At 39.9% G+C, this 20,197-nt stretch overlaps 2 protein-coding genes across 17 annotated transcripts in view; one reads left to right on the forward strand and one right to left on the reverse strand.

The window, feature by feature from the left end:
• Positions 1–20,197, reverse strand: part of RBFOX1 (RNA binding fox-1 homolog 1) — a 2,420,635-nt gene that overhangs the window by 1,845,963 nt on the left and 554,475 nt on the right. The gene's annotated exons all lie outside the window — the stretch shown is intronic.
• LOC311526856 (uncharacterized protein) overlaps positions 1–20,197 on the forward strand; it is a gene marked incomplete at its 3' end in the record, with an annotated part of 147,313 nt that overhangs the window by 72,026 nt on the left and 55,090 nt on the right. The gene's annotated exons all lie outside the window — the stretch shown is intronic.

Genomic DNA, 20,197 nt, shown 5'->3' on the forward strand with positions numbered 1-20,197 from the left:
TGCTCGTGTAGGACTCTGGAGACTGGAGTTCAATTTCTATCTGTCTCCTGTGTGACCTTGAGCATCCAATATTAGCGAAGGATACTTTTGACCTTAATCTGTGTCTGCCTCATTTATCCCTGTCTTTACAATGGGGATAATAGTACTGCCCTTCCTCACGATGGTGTTGTGAGGATAAACACATTAAAGATGGTGAGGTGCTCAGATACATTGATTATGGGGGCCCTGTAGGTTTTTAAGATAAATAAAACAGACATTATAAGACTAGCAAAACAAACAGTTATTCTGTATTTATTAATCAAATTGCTGAATCAGCACTTAATTCACTGCATGGGTTATTTTAATTATAGCAGACAGGTAAGGGCACTGCCATGAATGACTGCACCCTTTGGCTCTCTTACTCACACCCCACCTACATTACCTTACTCTGAGCACATGAAAATGACAACACAGCTGCACTGTTTACCAATATTTTACTCATAGAGGAAAAGGAGCAAGGAGGAAAAGGAGCAAGCTACTGTGAAGGATGTAGAGGTGTCAGGGAGGGAGATGGCTGAGGCAACGAAATTGAGATTGCGGGGGAGGGATGTTTCTATAAAACAGCTTCGAAAATAGCTTGTGTCAGAGACTTCATGCAGTTTAAATGCAAAAAAGCTACCTTAATGTAACATTAGAATTAGGGATTTTAAAATTCACTTCAGCTAGAAAATTCCCACCACAACCAGATCTGTGCACATGCGAGTGATGATGGGGTCTTTCATTACATATTTGGAAAGACTGGGAAGAAAGCGAGAGATGCAGGGGGAAAGAAAACCCTCGCTAAACTTCTATTAAGTTTGGGTTTAAATAATAGCAGTTGTGAAATGTGGCTTTAACCCAAAGTAAATGAGATCACAGACAAAAGGATATCAACACTGCTGTCATATAAGTAAATAGGGAGTTTTTGCTGCAATTCCAAGCCAATAAATTGCAGCCATCTATGTTTATGTGTGGCATGAAGAAGCAGTCAGTATAGACAGGACAATATTTTACAGTGATGCTTCCAAACCACCTGCTGTCACGAACTGAGCTGATGCATCTTATCCTGACGTATGTGGTGAAGTTTCTCACAAAGCTCAATTGATAAAACTGAATAATGAAATAATGAAACATGGCTTGTGTTACAGGAGCAACTATATTCTGCCTAGATAACTCCTCCTGTAAAAAGGAAACCTACGCCTGTTTTTAGCAATTGCTTTGCTCGGTGTTTTATGGTCTCTCTCAATTGTTCCAAGATCAATATTCTAAGAATTAAAATATATCAAGGATCTTAAAATTTTGAAACAATGTCTAAATGACCAAATGCATCCTTTCTTGGTATAAATAATGAATATTTCTAAAGGTGGCAAAGTATAAAATATTTAAAAATACTACTTATAAGTGTTAATTCTTCTATGTTAGTTTTGCTGAAAGTAATTCATAGAGTTTTTACCAGGAACAAAACATGACATCCCCCAAACATTTGGGTTGATCCAAATCTGGATTTGCACAGATTCTGTATAATTGGCTGACCTAAATCCCCAGTATAACATCCCTCAACTACGCCAGGGGCATGGAGGACGTTTATGAAATCTTATTCCAGATTTTACGCATCTATTTATTTGACAGGGAGTTTGGAGGAAGATTGAGGATATGTTCTAGGGTAGAGTGTGTGGGGAAGTTAAAAAGGATGTTATGCTGCTTTCATTTATTGGTTGCCTGAGTTAATTCACTATTTGTATGTGATTATATTTTGCTGCTGGGTGGTCAATATTTTGATTGCAAATGTAATTAACTGTCAGGGTGCCTAAAACTTCCTGTATGAGAATCTTTTATTGCTGTTAAAAGCTAAATAATACATACATAGGTATTAGGAGTCTGTCTAATTATTAACCCTGCATTAAATGATGCTATCATAAGTACACATTTTCCTCAAAGCATTTTAAACATGTGTCAAAAAGACAAAGAAAGAAAGATACTCAGTAGAATCTTCTTTGCCTCCTGCATATTAATTGTATACTGTTATTTCTCAGAACCGGTAAGAGGTGGATTAATCAAGATTTGTCTGTGTTCGGAATGGAGTTTATTTTGGTTGACAATGGTCAAATGTTATTTTGATACCTAATGTTCTGTGAACACTGTATCTGCACCCACACATTTGACAATAGGTGCATTTTTATATCCAGAAAGTATCAGAGACATGCCATTGACCCAGTCACAGAAATATGGGTATGTGGATGATCTCTCCCTAGCTATCCAAGTGAGCGCTTTCACCCACGTGGAATGCATCCTTACAGAAGATCTGAAAATACTGAAGATAACCGATTATGGTAACTCTGATCAAACCCTCAGAAAACAGCCGTCTCCACATCCCACCTGAGCAACCAGCGTGCAAAGAAGCATCTGAATGTCATTTTCTACAATTTCAAACTCACACACTAGGATTTCTTGAAATATCTTGGAGTGGTTCTGCATCACAGCCTTACATGCTACCAACGTCTGATGAAGATTGCTGCCAAGATAATGGAAAGAAACAATATAATCCAAAACTAGCTGCTCACACCTTTCAAGCAGCAATCTTGGCCCTCATCTTCTTACAGCTGACTATTGCATGTGAGTATGGGCAGAAGGCGAAAATATGAAACTTGGCAATGTGCAATTAATTGAACACTGTTCTGAGAACTGTCACAAGACTGCTGAAGTCAGCATCAACAGTCTGGTTTTGCTCCTCATGCATATCTTATCACTATCCCTCTGAAGAGAAGCAACAATAATATGTGAATATGATTGAACGATAATGAACCTTGACTTGCCCATCTCTGAAGATCTCCAAACTGCTCTGTGATGTTGCCTTAAGTCTGGGAACACTTTCTGGCTAGTGACCAAAGCTCTTGAAACAAAGCTGTCACCAAAAGACAAGGGATAGACACTGAGGGAGAACAGTGGGGTCAAGAATTAAGACCTCATCATGGATTCTATAGACTGACCACCGGGCTTCACCATGCCATGTAAGATATGGATAACAGAGATCTGCATCAGAACCTCACACGGCATTGCAATTACCTACTACACCAAGTGTAGTCTGATACGCAAATGTGGAGAAGATGTCCAAACCATGGAAAATCTAGTAAACCTTCTCCAGAGGAGCAGCCCTGATTCATTCTATGTCAATTGAAACCATAGATTAGATGGCAAACTTGGACATCGACCTTTAATGTTGCTTTTCAAGCTGGCATACGAAAGAAGAAGATATCCAAAAATAAATGATTTCTATGATTTCTTCTTAAATGTAAAATCTAACTAAAGATGGTGGACAATCAGACAGACAATGATTGGGTCAAAGTCCTTTAAGATATTTCCTGTTGAATTTTATCTTCATTGTTTAAATATAATGCTCTATTGCAGTAATTCAGTGTTATGGGTTGATGAAAATAATTCTGCACCAGATGCTATTGGGACAAAATGTCTCTTTCTGCCCTTGGGAGGGAGGCAGTGTTTGCAATTGCAGCAATTATTAATACATACTACAGTATTATAAACTACTAAGCTGACACTGACAATGGATCATATGGAATGGAATATGAGCTGAATCCACCTAAATGAGAGGAGGATTCTGTGTGACTATTTCACTAATAAAACACTTTGTTGTATTTTACAAAATTAGTCTCTAAATGAAACAAAAGTAACAGTAACTAAAATACAAGGACTCGGTTATGAACTTGCCACAAGCAAGGAGAAGAACATAGATTGCGACTCAAAGTATATCTACACTAGCCAGTTCAGCACATACCCAGATTCCTTGTCAGGATTGTCCAGTCTATACTGCCACCCATTCTGCTGTGACCTCACTGCTATTGTTACTGGAGCTAGCTAAGATATGTCTACATGTGTTACAGTCTAGACAGACCTTTAGAATCACAAACTGGTTCCCAAGTTTCTCCTTTGTTCTGTGCTCCCTGGCACAGATCATTTCCTCTGCTGCACTGGTCACTGCATCATGGAGCAAATGTTGGTTGAACGAGAGCCTCACCCCTCATTCTACCTGTACACTCAGGGAAATAACTGCATACATCACTACCCACTGTACAGGCCACATCCATATCAGTTTCTTAAAACACTTGAAGATGGACCTAGTTACAACAAAAAGAATTACATTATAAATTTGGTCCATTTCCATGGTAGATACAGATATTGTAACACCTCTTGTTCAAATTAGAGCTGGTCAGGAATTTTTGACTAACTTTTTTTTTTTTGATGGAAAATGCTCATTGACATGCTCATCGCTTAGGATATCATTCAGTTGTCCAAACCATTGCTAAATAGAAGATATAGCAGAAATAAAAATAAAATGAGACATATCTGCAGCTATCTCAACAAAATCTGAAGACTCTGAAATGAAAATGAGACCAATGAGATAAAAACATCCTCCTTAGAGAACACTATAACAGAGCATGCAGTGGTACTCTACCAGAAGGTGTGACTATCAGTTATGCGGCAGCTAAGGCCTCTTTACTCTACTATGGCAGGATAAAAGGTCCCTAGTGTAACAGATCCAGGCTCAGAGAGTTTATGGTTCTTGCTTCTGGATTCAACTGGGGATATATGTCGTGTGTGCTTGTTATCCTGACTATACTGACATTGAATGCATGTTAACTATTACGTGTTACATGATTTCCTTTTCTTGTCTTATGTACAGTGGACTCTGAATTATTTCCTTAATAAAACAAAATTTGCCATATGTACTTTGTGATTGGAAGTGACTGAACTCAAATGGCTTCCAATAGGCAGCTTTCTCTCTTTTCCTCCTTTGAATAACTGTCAAAACTTGAGAGTTCACGAACAATGCACCTATGAGAAAAGTCAGTGTTTAATGACTGGAGTGTTATTATCATAGTGTACAAAACTCCTAGGAATAGATGGAATAGTAATTGAATAGACTTTAGCATGATTAGTGATTTAATTACAGGTAAGAAATGGTTGTTGTTGTTTTTTTAATTATTCACATGAGAATATTATTATTCCCATTTTATTCTTTAAAGGTGCTGGCAATCAATTCAACCTGGTGTACTGGGGCAATGTATAAGATTCCCAGTGTGAATACTTGCTTTTATGGTTCTTTTTGCATTTATGAAAGTTTCATTTACATATCCTCTTTAGGACAATAGGGGTTCCTTGTTAGCTGTTAGCTAACAATCTAGCTCTATGCAGTAAGCTTTATTTGAATTTTATCTGGTACTCAACTGATGGGACTAATGTATTTCATATGTTAATATCTTGATAACACAGCTTCTCCAATCAACCTACAGAACTTAATAGAAATTTGAGTAGTCATACAAAACCTCCTCATGTAATAGACTTTCAAAATTAGACATAACATGTGTGTGTTAATTGGTATTTGTCTATAAGATAGGTAATGATCTCCATTTTACAAAGGGGATATGGGGAAGTTAAGCCAAGGTTAAGCAATTTGCTCAGGGCCAGATAGTATATCAGCACCAGGATTAGAATTCAGGCATTGGTAAGCTCCTAAGTACGGGCTCTTTCCACTAGACCATGCTGCCTGAAGTTAAGAGTAGAACTATAAAGTATTTGTACTTCATATTAAGACAGTGCCCCTTTTTGACTCTTTTGTCAAAGATGACAGACTGAATATATATTATATATTAGAGCCAAGATTTTAAAAGGTGAATAGTGATTTCGGATGTCTCAATTTTTTGTGTGTCTAACTTGAAACACCATAAAGAGTTCTCATTTTCAGAAAGTTCTCATACCAGCACTCTGAAAATCATGCGAATTTAAGGTATCTTAAGTTGGGCACCCAAAAATACTTTATTGGGTATACACTGAATCATGTTTCCTTAGGCCCACTATATTGTTTTCATATATACAAAAATATTCTTAAAAGTAAAACTTCAAAATGGAAAAAAATAAAGAAAGTAAAAATTGGATTCATAAAATGTTAGGTAAACAAAATACAGATAAGGCAAGGGGAAGACTGTAAGGTTTTAGAGAGAGATTATCTCTTTGTTATGTGACATCATTTGTATTATGCTAGAGCCAATAAGCCCAGACCTGACCAGTCTGAGATCCTGTATAACAGACCATAGGACTTCCCTGAGATTGGGGCCTATTTGTGCTATGCACTGTACAAAGTATGAGAAAGTAAACTCTTTGAGGCAGGGATGATCTAACTAGACCAGACAGATTAAGGGTGGCAGGGAAACTAAAGCACAAAGAAGTTAAGTGACTTGAGCAAGGTCACACAACAGCTTGGTGGAAAAAAATGGACATGGAACCCAGGGCTCACAATTTCTACTTCAGTGCTCTATTCACTGGACCATCCTGCTTTGTGCAACACCTAGTACAATGGGACTGAGCCCTGTAGGTGTTATGCACCGCAATTAATAAAGAATAATAATACTAGCTAGGCAAAAGCAACTTCTTTGGACTGCAAGAGAAAGAAAGGGGAAATGATAAGATAATAGGCAGTGAAATACAGAAATGCCATTTTTAAAAGAGAACAATGAGGTGGAACAATTTAGCAATCAACAAAAGGACAACTGAGAGAGGGATGGTTGAAATGACAGACTGGGATTACTTAAAGCACTTACAGCTGCCTAGATCAAGCTGAAAATTTAGAGATGATCCCAGAGGGACAGGCTGAAACATTATTCATCTTTTTCTGAAGTCTTGAGATGCTTATGCCAGACCCATAGGGCTGCATGATTGTTCTGCTTGTGATATTACCTAGTAAAACTGATACCAAAGACCCCAAAACGAACAAAACCACCCCACAACCGGGATGCCATTTATCATTTCTGTACAACTAAGGAATACAAGAAGATCCCAATATATTTGTCTTCACTTTAGTGTTTAATTATTGTTCGCATGTGTAACTTTAATACTGTAGTGTGATGGTGGTGGTAAGGAAATTGTTCTTGCATTAGGAGTTAGACTGGAAACTTCTATTCAACCCATCTTCTCTATATCTTTTATTATTTTGTCATCATGTGCCCCCTTAATCATCTGGGGGAAAATTTTCAAAACCACCTAAGACCTTTAGGAGCCTAAGTTTGATTGACTTTCAGTGAGATGTAGGTCCATTATTAATATTGTTATTTATTATTTGTATTGTGGTCGCCCTTAGGAGCCCTGCTAGGCACTGTACACACCCAGTTCCCCTTAATATCCAAGTCTCTTGAAAATGGGACTCAGACTCTTAAGTGGTTTTGAAACTTTTGTGGTCTCTCTCTAAGGTAAACAGTCCTGATCTTTTCAATTTCTCTTTATATAAGCATTTTTTCCTTAGCCACAATCACTCTCTAGGCCTCTCTCTGAAACCACTCTCTCTCTCTCTGTTACATCCTTTTTAAGATCAGGCTACCAGAACTGAGCACAGTATTCTAGGTGAGGCTGTACTGTTAATGAGTACCATTTTACCTGTGATGATGACTCTCTTGGACTCATGTCACCAATGTTCTGATAAGAACTATAGGCAAAATAAATATCTCGGTTGCACCAGAATAAATACAGAGTATATCTCCTGAATTCAGGGACTTTACACCAGTATACATATAAGCAGAACCCGGGTCCATTTAGTATGTTGTATGTTTAAAAGTACGTCAATGAAATCCTTGACCCACTGCAGTTAACAGAAGTTTTGCCACTAATTTCAGTGAGACCAGGATTTCACGCAGTGAGTTCAGTAAGTTAGGATTATTTTAGATTTTTCCAACAAGGATTTGATATTCCAGTCTTCTTCGTTTATATTAAAAATGTTTCCCATTCACTGGACCAACTAACAGCATGATACACTGAAATATTCACAGACTTTAGTAACTTTGATCTTGCCTTGAATGGGATAAGCTGAAAGTAAGGGACAAAATTCCCTTCTCAGATTTGCATTATACCTTTCTACTCTGATATGCTGTTCTGCCTACAAAAGTAAAACTTCATGACATTCTGCTCTCTTGAAGTTGCTGGATTCCTTTTGATATGAACAGGAGTTCTTCACATGTAGGACTGCAAAATTTGGATTTTTCCTAATTTTATTTTTTATTCACATTTATAAGAGCCCTATAGAAGTTTTACCCTGAAATCTTAACTTACTAAATTTTCAGCCCTATATTGAACCTGCATACACTTGTGTTATTTTAAATATTGTTTACATTGAATTGTCCCCCAGTTTTTGGTTGCTGAAAATAAAAAGCTTTATTTGGTTTTAAGGGGGGAAAAATGGTTTTTGAGTTTTCAGTTTTCCAACGAAAAACCTTCCCCCCAACACCAAAAAAAATAAAATTCCAAGGAAAGCAGACCATTTTCATTACAATGGTCATGTACTCAAACACTCAATTTTCTGTCAAAAAAAAGTTTTGATAGAATTTTTTGACCACCCCTAAAATTTTGTGTATTTCAGTTTTGGAATTCCTAATGGATGTCTGACGATTCTACCCAATTTCTGTTCGTCATGCTTGACTTGGGTAGCTTACCTCTAAAGGCTGTGGGGAAGAAGGAGAGTAGTTTATCCTCTGTAGCCACTTACTCTTTCACCTTTCTACTGAGAAGTTTTCATTATTATCATTATTTAATATGGATATACATCCACAATTATAATATGGTCTGAGACCATCAATCCATGTCATGCTGGTCACCAGAAAGCTTTCAAAGGATTACCACTATTAACATTGACTAAGGCTTGGTCTACACTATAAAGTTTTGCTGGCATAACCATGTTGGCTGGGGATGTGCAAAAAAAAAAAAAAAAAATCACACTCCCTGGCTGATTTAGCGAAGCTCGCAAAATCGCAAAAGAGTGCTTTTGTCAGCATAGCTAATGTCGTTCAGAAGGTGGTTTATCTGTGCCTGCAGAACTCCTCCTTCTAACCATTTATGCTGTGTCCTCCATTAAAGGGATGTGCAGCAAAACCTTTGTAGTAAAAAAGAGCTGAATTTCTACCAGTGACTATTGGTTCGTGTCTACAGTAGAGTTTTTACCACAGGTTAATTGACTGCCAGTTAACTCGAGGTAATAACACACATGTAATCTCTATGTCAGGCCACTCCCCAAACAGTGCTCCAGAGTAGTGAAGTTTGAGATTTACCCTAGGCTCAGCCACAGGGTAAGCAAAACATCCTGAAACAAATGTTTAGGGTCTGTCCAGATTAGCTATTAAATGTGGAAATCAATTAACTTGAGGTAAAAAAAAAATCTAGTGTAGACAAGCCCACAGAGACTCTTCATCTCATCAGGAAACTCCTGCCCCATCCCACTCTCCTATATCCAAGTTATTGGATCTATTTTTTTCACTGGCTTCCCACCTCTGCAAAATGGTGGTATGGGGGTGTAACATTCTATTCTGATTAGGTAGCATTTTGCACCCATGTTGCACTGGTATAAAATGACTAAACAAATTGCAAGGCAATAGTAGAAAATCAGTTTTGAGCATCTTCTACCACCACAATGCAAGCACTAAACATGAGTTAGAAGTCTTCCTCAATGGATAATGACTAAAGCACAAGGCAAAACCGCTCTACCTGGGTATCACTCTGCACTGCTCTTTGACTTTCCACGACCCTCTAAAAAATACTGCTGCCAAAGTCAGGACCAGGAATAATCTAATCAGAAAATTAGCCAGTTTGACGTGGGATGCAAATGCACAGACCCTTCGCACATCGGCGCTGGCACTGTGCTATTCCTCAGTGGCATGCTGTGCCCCTGGGTGGCATTACTCACCTCAGATTAAACTGGTTAACTTCTAATTGAACTCAACCATGTGTATCATCACAGGCACCCTGCACCCCACTTCTAATCCGGCAACATAGCCCCTCTGCACATATGTCACAGAGAGTCTACAGGCAGAGTGATGAAAAAACTATGTGCCAATCCAGATCTCCCATTGTACGTGGCCGTTTTCAGTCACACCACAGTATGTCTTACTTTGAGGTATCCAATGGGGTCTCAACTGCCACATCAGAATCTGTCAGCAGCAACCCTATGGTGTGATGAGTGGTCGGCTAAAGACCTTGTCATGGTTCCAACTATTCTATCGCCTGGATTTGACCTGCCACATCACCTTTGGACTCCGGTGAAGGTTCCAAACTGGCCAAGGAATATGCGCAGCCAACCTCTACACATGGGGTCTGTGTGATGACCCACTTTGTCACGGTGGCCTCTGTCAGTCAGTGGTGCATGCTGTTGATGAGTGCCAACTGACTAGATTTCATGGTGGCCTAAGGGCCGTTCATTGTGCGTCTCAGCAAGCACTGCAAATGCTAGAAGAACTAGCTCTGTATTTGCATTTTCAAACTGAGGGGCAAAAGTGAATTTACTAAATCAAACTTTGTGGAGTTAGAACAAATAATTAACTCCAAATGGTCATTTCAATTTAAGAGCCTTAAAAAAATAAATATTAGTAACACTTACACTTAAGTAAACCTTCACAAAAAACAAAAAAACCCAACAACATTTTCCAAGTGTTACAAAAACATTAATTAATCCTCATAGTACCCCCACAAGGTAAGTGCATAAGTGTGTATTTTACAGATGGTGAAATTAAGAGGGGTCCCCATTCAGCAAGCGCTTAATTCAGCATTCAGCAAAGTGTTAAACTGAAGCACATGTTGAAATGACATAAAAATTAGTGCTTAACCTCTTTGCTAATTTGGAGCCTAAGTGATTTGATCAGGGGCTACACTACAGAGTTTTGTCAGCACAATTTTTTTGGTGAAGGGTGTGAAAATGCCACACCCCCTAGCATACATAGTTATGCTGCCAAAACCTGGCTCTGCTGATATAGCCATACCGGCAAAGCACTTGCAGTGCAGACAAAGCCAGAGCCAGCAGCAATGCTAGAATTAGAATTCAAGAGTTCTGGGCTTCTAGTTCCATACTCTATAGGTAATGTTTCCTTTTGAAATAATCCAGTAGTAGTAATAAATAGATATTTATTATGCAGTGGGTTTTCATAGTAGTAAGACAATTACTCACTCCTTTCTGGAATTGCCTTAGAAAGTTATCAACTAAGAAAAAGTAAAATAATGAAAGAAAAAGAAGATTTTTAAAAAAAAACCCTTCTGATTTTTAATGAGAAAGAATATCAGTTTCAGATAACCTGTTTTTGAGAGTTGTTGGATTTTGATAGAATGAACATTAAAGGAAGCCCAGAATATTTAAACACACATTTTTGGGTTGAAAAAATATCTATTTTTGCCACCTTTAAAATACCAGCCTGCTATTCAGTACTCGCCTCAATTTTTGCCATATCAGTTTCAAAGGTACAGCTACAGATGGTGCACCTTGGCCTGATTACACAAGAGACAGAGGTTGAGGCTAGCTTGCATAAATTACTGACAGATTTAAGATCCCTCCTAGCAAGTCTTCCAATTATTTTATGCCTGGGTATGCATATTATCTATGTAAATGATAGCAGAAGTACATATGTGTATTGCAGTGGTATAAACCTACTGTGACAGGGTCAGGCCAGATGGCTATAGGAGAGTAACAGAAGGCAGATATATTAGCCCCAGGCTAAGTAGGTCCCTTTTCCCTGGGTAAGGTAACAGGGAAGGTTCCAGAACAATCAGGAACCTTCTGGAGATAATTAAGACAGGCTGATTAGAACACCTGCAGCCAATCAAGAAGCTGCTAGAATCAATTAAGGCAGGCTAATCAGGGAACCTGGGTTTTAAAAAGGAGCTCACTTCAGTTTGCGGTGTGCATGTGAGGAGTTGGGAGCATGAGGCACTAGGAGCTGAGAGTGAGAACATGGACTGTTGGAGGACTGAGGTGCACAAGCATTATCAGACAGCAGGAGGAAGGTCCTATGGTGAGGATAAAGAAGGTGTTGGGAGGAGGCCGTGGGGAAGTAGCCCAGGGAGTTGTAGCTGTTGCACAGCTGTTCCAGGAGGCACTCTGGACAGCTGCATTCCACAGGGCCCGGGTTCCCCCCAAATCCTCCCAACTCCTGGTCAGACACAGGAGTCGTCGACCTGGACTGTGAATTCAGAAAAACGGCCAAGCTGAGGGCTGTCATGAAGCTCCAAGGTGAGCAAATCTGCCAATAAGCGCAAGACCTACCAAGGAACTTTGTCACACTACTTACAGAGACGCCAATGATCAGATGCCTCTTGATATGCAATATTGTGTACCATCTGGGACTTTTACCTGGTGAACTGTTTTTAATTTAGGTACCAATCTTTCACTGAGGTCCATGAAGATGAACCCAAGTCACTGCAGAGCTCTTTGCAGTATCAGACACTGAATTTATATTTTTCAAAATAATATAATTTTGTAATAGTTGCAAATACCTCATTCCCAAAAGTTTACTATTAAAAATACCTTTAATAAATAGCTACTGAAAAATGTTCAAAAATGAATATTAAAAAAAAATCACTGGTGAATTAAATAAAAAACACCAATCCATGCTACAATGTTGTCCTGAGAGCTAGGCTTTCCAGAGGGTGCCCCTCTTACTCCTGGCAGGCAGGGTTTCTCATTATAACCATACCCCTGTTCACTCATGGCATTGTTTACAAATAAATAGTTGCTCTTCAGACAGTATGCTCATGAAAAAATAAAACACAAACCATTAGCTAATCCTAAGGGGCCAGGGCTGTTCTTGATTCATCACACGTTTAAGTTTATTTCTGATTTTCTTCTCTCTAATGACCAAATGGTTGAGAAACTCTAGCCCTATAGTGGGAAGATGATGAGAAGATATTGAAGTTTCTATTTTATATACAAAACACAGCTCTCCTGATTTTTGAAGAAGTACTTTTGGTGTTGCAGAGACAAAATAGGAACCATATTCATACAGTTCAAAGTTTCATTTAATTCTTTCATTTTGAACGCTTTGCTTTTCTCTAGTCTCTAATCTCTTTTGCTTTCTTTGAAAGATAATACACCGGATGAATCACAAGGCTAGACATATCCTAATAGACATGAGAAAGCTGAGAAGAATGGAAAGTGCTTAGTGCAGAAGGCAACAAAATGAGACTCAAGAATTTTTAAAGCTGTAGCACCACCATAGTTATCAGGAATCTTAAAAGTTTTTTTTTTAACCAATTAATGCAATCCTGCTTAGCAACCAAGCATCCAATGTCTTGTCCCAGAGGCCAACTTTTGTATATGTAATGTCTAATATAATGCGGTCTATCTAAGGACTGGTCTACATACAGTTTTTGTATTGGTATAACTATTGTTCTATGAAATATAGTTATACCAGTACAACCCCTAGAATGGACACAGTTATATTAGTATACAGATGCCTTATACTAGTATAGGTTATTCCACTTCCCATATACCAGTATAAACATCTTTATGTTGGAATAACTGCATCCACACTAGGAGATTGTATGCCTTAATGATACCGATGTAGCTACAACAGTACAACTTATCTGTGCAAGACAAGCCCTAAGGTACAAGGTGGGCCGTTATCATCGCATATGAACACCTTCACAAGCTTTAATGTATTATCCTCACAATAACCGTCTGAAGTAAGGAAGAACTATTGTCCCCATTTTATAGATGGGGCACTGAAAAACTAAGCAATTTGCTCAAGGTCTCTCAGCAAATAGACTGCAGAGCAAGGCACTGAACCCAGGGTCTCCCATGTCCCAGGCTAGCACTGCATCAGAGCATTGTTCCTCGCACATGCTACTATAGGTAACTGCCTAACACCATTTCAAGGGACATGGTCCAATTTTCATTTCTTGAAGTGGACAAATTTCAAACAATTCCATTTTTGGGTACCCTCCCTTTAAAACATTAAGAGACAGTACTCTGAAGTGTTCTGCACCCTTGTAATGCCCATAATCAGAATCATGGCCAGCTTTTCAAAGGGAACAAGCCACTTATTTTTATGCCAAATGGGAGATGAGCTCTTTTGAAAATCTAGTACTGTCCTGAAATTCCTTTAAAAACCAACCAACCAACCAAACATAATATGGTTTTTTCTTCTCCCCTCTTGATGTTCCTAAAGGGTTTTCTTGCTAGCCAGCTCCTCCCTTGCTAACTGGCTATGTAGGAAAATTGTCAAACTGCCTATTCACAAAACGCTGTCAAATGCATAAAATGAACAAACTGAAGAAAAAAAACAGAGAAAAAACCCCCTCCCACTTCCAGCTGGCTTCTTTCAGTTTTACTAATCTTATTTGTAAAAATAATAGGTCCAAATTTTCTGTCAGAAATGTGATTTTCATGTGATGATGTCCCTTTAAGCAACAAGAAATGCAGGGGGTGAAATACAATATAGTCTTGTTCCCCAAGCTTTCCTGCAGACTTTATACAAATAATGATTGATATGCTTACATTTTGTCAGGCATGAAAAAAGTAATGCAGGTGATCAAAGTATGCGGTGTCTCATGTAGATAATCACAGAATCCTATTAGCTCTGTAGCCAAGTTTTCTAATCAGAATGTGCAGTAAGATGTGCTCACTCGAACAAAGTAGAGTGTGTGGCAGAAGGGAGCAATATTGGTCAGAACTGAGTCGGCAACAATTTTTGATGTACTAATGATCCTTTAAGAGTCAAAAGGCTCATACATTTGATGTAGGGATTGCTTATACAAACTCTAGCTGATCATGAGATGAAGAGGCAGAGCCTGTTTACTATATTGAGGTTCTGTGCTCAGAGTTAAAACAACAGAACTCCTTAGAAATTTAAATAATACTATACCAGATCAGAGACTATCCTGTCTGTGATAGTATCCAGTAGCAGATGCTTCAGACCAAGTTACAAGACACCCCATCGTGGGTAATTATGAAATTGCGTGCCCATAGAGGAGGTTTCTTCCAAACTCCAATTAGTGATTGGCTTATGCCTTTAAACATTAGGTTGCATGTCTCTCATAACAATGTCTTAATACGTCACTTTTTATGAATTCACATGAATGTGAAATTGTTTTGTGAATCTTACCAGTTTTTTGGCCTCAGTCTTGTGAATGCAAGTTGTACAGGTTCATTATGCATTTTGTAATAATCCCTTTCATCAGTTTTAAATGTACTGCCTTTCTGTTTGGTGAATAACTCCTGCCTCTTATACTATGAAAAAGGGTAAAAAGAAGTGCACAATTAATCTTTATAACACTCATTATTTTGAATCTCTCTTCCAGGGCCCCTATTATTTGCCTCTTCTCTAAACAGTTCTAATCTGTTTGGTCTCTGTTCAGCATCATAACTGCATGCCCAAATACCTATATGCAAACAAGCAATTGCAACTGAAAAATATTCATGGGTGCATGCAAAAACTGGGTAACTTCACATGCTAATGTGCGCTAGAATGCAAAAGAACCATTTGCATGTGCAATTTACTGTTAGATGCCTGAAAATGTTAGCCCTTTAGAGGAAGGGTGAACAAACTTTTTGGCCCAAGGGCCACCTCTGGATATGGAAATCGTATGGTGGGACATGAATGCTCACGAAATTAACAATGGAAAATTAACACTACTAAAACATCAGAGTCACCTAAACCAAGTAGCAGGCACGTGGGCTTGCATGTTCCAGCCTCTGATGGCGTATGAGGCGTGTGTGGGTTGTGTAGCCGGAGTAACATGCGTGCCCTCATGCCTGTCATGCAGGTCCTGAACATGTGGAAGTGCCAGGTGGGTGGAGCAGGGCAAGTTCCCAGCCCTGTTCCCCAGCCAGAGCAGGATAATGGAGCTTGAGGGCCAGATTAAAAGGTCTGACGGTCCAGACGCACTACAGCCCGCCCCTGCTTTAGAGAATATTGTTTTCTTTATCCAGTAAATGTACTGTGATTACGTATAAGTGAATCTGTGAAAAGCTGATCTGTTTTTTAACCCCACTTCCTGATTGTCTGGAATTATTATGTAAGCGGGGGAATAGTCCCACTACTGTGGGGAACTTTCCTGGCTTCTGCACTACCCTAGTGAAGTGCGCTAGCGAAAGGATCCGAGTCCTCACTCCCACTTCCTTTACCCTGTGACCTCCCTGCCCTTGAGGACTCCCTTTCCACTCTCCTGTCTGGCAGAATCCTCGTAACCCCAACAAGGCTGGGCTCAGGATTCCTGGGGGGCTCAACCCCAACCCTGCTGTGGTCACCTAGGACAGGGCCTAGGGTGTCCCCACTCCAGGGTACTCTCTCTGCACTGGGCACTTCTCTGACCCACTGACCATTACATACAATTTAAGGCAAATGCAAGTTATTTAATCAACAATTAATTTTAAAAAGAATAAGGAAAAATGGGAAAGGTTAAAGGAAACACATCATCCCGCTCTGTGGCAGGGAACATCACAAACAGTGTCTCTGGAATGTCAGGGCAGTTCACAGTTTGTTCCTTGTAAGTCCCAGGCCTTCTTCTCACGCCCTGGCTGTGCTGCAGGGACGCTGTGGGTTGGACACTTGCTCTGGTGGTGGCCTCACGCTCTCAGGCTCTAAGTGGTAGGACCCTTCTTCCCAGTGTCACCCCTGCCCTGTTGGGGTTACGATCCAAGCCTGGCCTGCAGAGCCCCTTGGCTGAGGCATCTCCCTGTGCTGGGCCCGCTGCCCAGGTCCCCCTCGCTCTCCCCAGCTGCTCACCGCACCCAGCTCCGGACTGCTCCAGCCCCAGCTCCACCACTCTGTCTCAGCACTGCTGCTGCTGCTCTGCCTCCAGCTCCCTGGGCTGCTTCTTTGGCCCCTCTGGCTCTGGCTGCTGCAGCTCTGCTCCCAGGACAGGGTCTGCTCTCTCTGGGCTGCTTTTCTGGTCCCTCTGGATCTGGCACAGCTCTGCTCCCCAACTTAGCTTGGGCCCCTGCTTTCTCCTTAGCTCGGCCCCACTCTGTCTGACCCAGGCAAATCCAGCTCACACGGAGCAGGACGGGACCTTCCTGGCCTCCTGACTCCCTGATTAGCCTGCCTGCCCTGTCATTCAGGCTGACCTGGAGCATTGGCCTCTTCCCATTGTTCCTGGGGACTGTCAATCTCAGGGTCCTGATTTCCCATAGACCCTTCCCCTTTTAGTACTGGGAGCTAGCCAACCAAAACACCCCCACTGAATGTTAGTAAGGGGGCAACAGTCCCCTTACACATAGCAAACAGCCAGCCAGCCACTCAATTAAATACAAAATGATCACTGGTCTGAATCCAACAATAGTATTAAGATTGCCATCTGATTCACAAACACATGCACCTTTAAATCCACTTAGCCATCTGGAGAATACAATGTTGGGAAGCAATTCCTTTTATAGATTTTTCAGATTTACACAAAAAAGCAAAAATAGGAAAATTTAGCTCCAACTGCACAGTAAGTGTCTGATGAGTTATGATGTGCCTGAACTGAGCACAATTAAATATATATATATATATAACAAAACCATTTAAAAAACAAGATACTTTCACTATGTGTGGCTTAGAACTTCAGCAGCATATATAAAACTGCCACCACAGTTCTGTCAGCAGAATAGCACTTTATACAAAAGGACTCATTGCTATAGATGGCACACTTCTCAGCTGTAAAATGATTCACAATGTGTTTTCTTCCAAGTATTACATGATTATCCTTATTCCAAGACCTACTGCAATTTGACTCTGCTTATAACAAACCTGCCAGCGTTACTCTGGTCAATAACAGGAAATTACTGAGACTACACTACTCATCTTGTGCCACACACTCCCTTCCATATTACAAGCCTGTCTTACTGACAGGGTGTCTTCAGCGGCTTATAATGTTATCTACAATTTATGACAATGACTCTTCAGTTGGGATCAAGCTACTTAAATAGTATATGAACCCATTGTGACCTACATATCTATCTATCTGTGTCTAATATTTCCTCCCACCCCCCTCCAGATTCCATATTTTGGAATGACATTATTGTAAGCGTGTGAGCTACTTTTTTTTTTTTTTTTCAAAGACTGTATCTGCAAGTACACACAAAATAACCCTGATGAGAGTCCTGGCACACATAGTGTTTCAAGCAACAATGAACAGAATTTGCAATCTGACAGTTTAGCTCTTTTGCTCAAGTACTGAAGCTATATTATGGTTGGAAAAACATTTATGCAAACTGCTCAGAAATTCTTTTTGCTCTGGTGCCCATCCAATACCTTATTTCTCTCAGTCTTCATTTCAATGCAATAATATTCCCAACAAAAACTGAATAGTGCTGGGATAGAGAAATTTGACAGATGTTATTCAGTTAAAAAGAAATGAAACACTATTAAACTTGGCCAAAGGTCTTGTTGGGACATGATGCTGGGGGATGTTTCCTTGATTATGTTTAAAATATATTTTAAACAAAAGTATGAATTTTAAGAAGATATTCCTGTAGACCCCTTTGTCATTTCCTTCTGTAGTAAACATGATCTGATGAAGGTCTGAAAAGGCTTATTTTAAATCCTACATAGGTAATTAAAGCTGAGACAGTCTAGGAAAACTTCAAGAAAGAAAAATAGTTCACCACTCTCTCTGTGCCTAAAGGAAGTTTAATTCAAAGTCACATGAGAATAATCTCCAAGAAACAAAAATGAGGCAAATGGTGGTAATTTCCCCCATGCCGCAAACTCTCTCTGACACACACACACACACACACACACACAAAATACCCAACCCCCAACTTTGTCTCTTGGTGGTTTTATTTTAACACTTAGCAGCAAATCCTCCCCCTTCTTCTGTGGCTTCAGAAGGGTCCCCGGCAATGGAATTGGCCGCCTTCCCCTGAGCATTTGGGGGCCTGCAGGGTGGGTGGTCCCTGATCAACATGCCATCCTTGCTCCTTGGAGACTTCCCTTTCCTGTAGCGCATAGGGATGGGTGCTACACAGATGCTGAAGTCTTCTCACCCTTTTGGGGATGGGTTGTACCGGTTGGACTGCAGGATTCATTATGGAGCAGCGCCTGCAGCAGCTTAATGGTCTATCTGGGAGAACCCCCCTCTCCAGCCCCATGGATCTGCCCAATCCCAGACCCAGATACTTGGGCTGAAAGTTGGGCTCTGGACTTGGCCCTTACAGCACTAAGGTTGGCAAAATTACTTTCTCCTCTTTACTGAGGAACCTTAGCAGTCCTTATCCTCCTCTCTCTCCTAACTTCCAGGCCTCCTCACTCCTGTTTCCTCTATCTTACTCACCTCAATCAAATGGACCCCTTTTACCTCTCTAGCTTTATCTTATCCCCCCTTTAGGGCCCTAAGATTTCTTCAGATGTCTGAGAAGGCAGAGAGCCTTATACCCTTTGCCCACATCCACACTCTAGCCTTCATGCTTACCAATGCATAACACCAGCAACACGTGACAAATGAGGACAATGTGGAACACATATTTTGTTACATGTCATACCATAATTGACAATTTTTTAAACTATAAAATGTTTTTTAAAATGATGTTTCATCAATATGTGAGTTAAGCAAGCTGTTTAAAAAAAAACCCTCTGGAAAACAAAAAATCATACTATATTCAGTATAGCTCCCTATACACAGACTGCCAACATGTTTGAATGCTGGATATTTAAATACTCTGCAACTTGAGCTACAGTAGTAAATGTTTTCCTTTCTGTGCACTTGCTGTTAGAGCGGTACCTGACATATTTTGCCAGTGGATTATGCAACTATCTGCAATAGAATGCTAAAGATCAGGAACCCTGGGATCTGTCCCTGGCTGTGAGAAGGGAGTGTGGCTAGACACAGAATAATCAAAGCACACATTATTTGGCATGTCCATTCTGCAACACGTTGTGGCTCAATGGATAAGTCTTGGTTCGGTCTTACTGGCAAGCGGAGTTCTACATCCAGTTCTGCCTGAAGTGACTTTGTACAACCTTTCTCTTAACTTATTTTATAAAATGGGGAAGCTAATACTTGGTGATTAAGTGATGTACAGTTTATATACAGAGATACAAATATACATGTTCTTGTATAGTATAGTGTCAGGCACATCTGTGTATACACCAATCCCCAGAAAATGCCCTGCATTAAACTTATTATTCATATCAAATTAAAAAATGGTGGAAGAAAACCCTATAGGTCTAGAGATATTTTATATATGTGACAGTTTGAGTTGTTACAATATATGTACAGGGCATTTCTAGACACAGCTTAGAAAATTCTTCACAATATTCATTGGTGCTTATATGGCTTATGATCCCTAAGGCAGATCCTTAACTAATATTTTAGTTAAGAAGCAAGCTCACAAAGGAAAGGTTAACTAACCAAAACAGTGTGGCCACCCAAAGCAAATTAAATG

Source organism: Lepidochelys olivacea (genome assembly GCF_965140295.1).
Source record: "Lepidochelys olivacea isolate rLepOli2 genome assembly, chromosome: 10".
NCBI lineage: Eukaryota > Metazoa > Chordata > Testudines > Cheloniidae > Lepidochelys > Lepidochelys olivacea.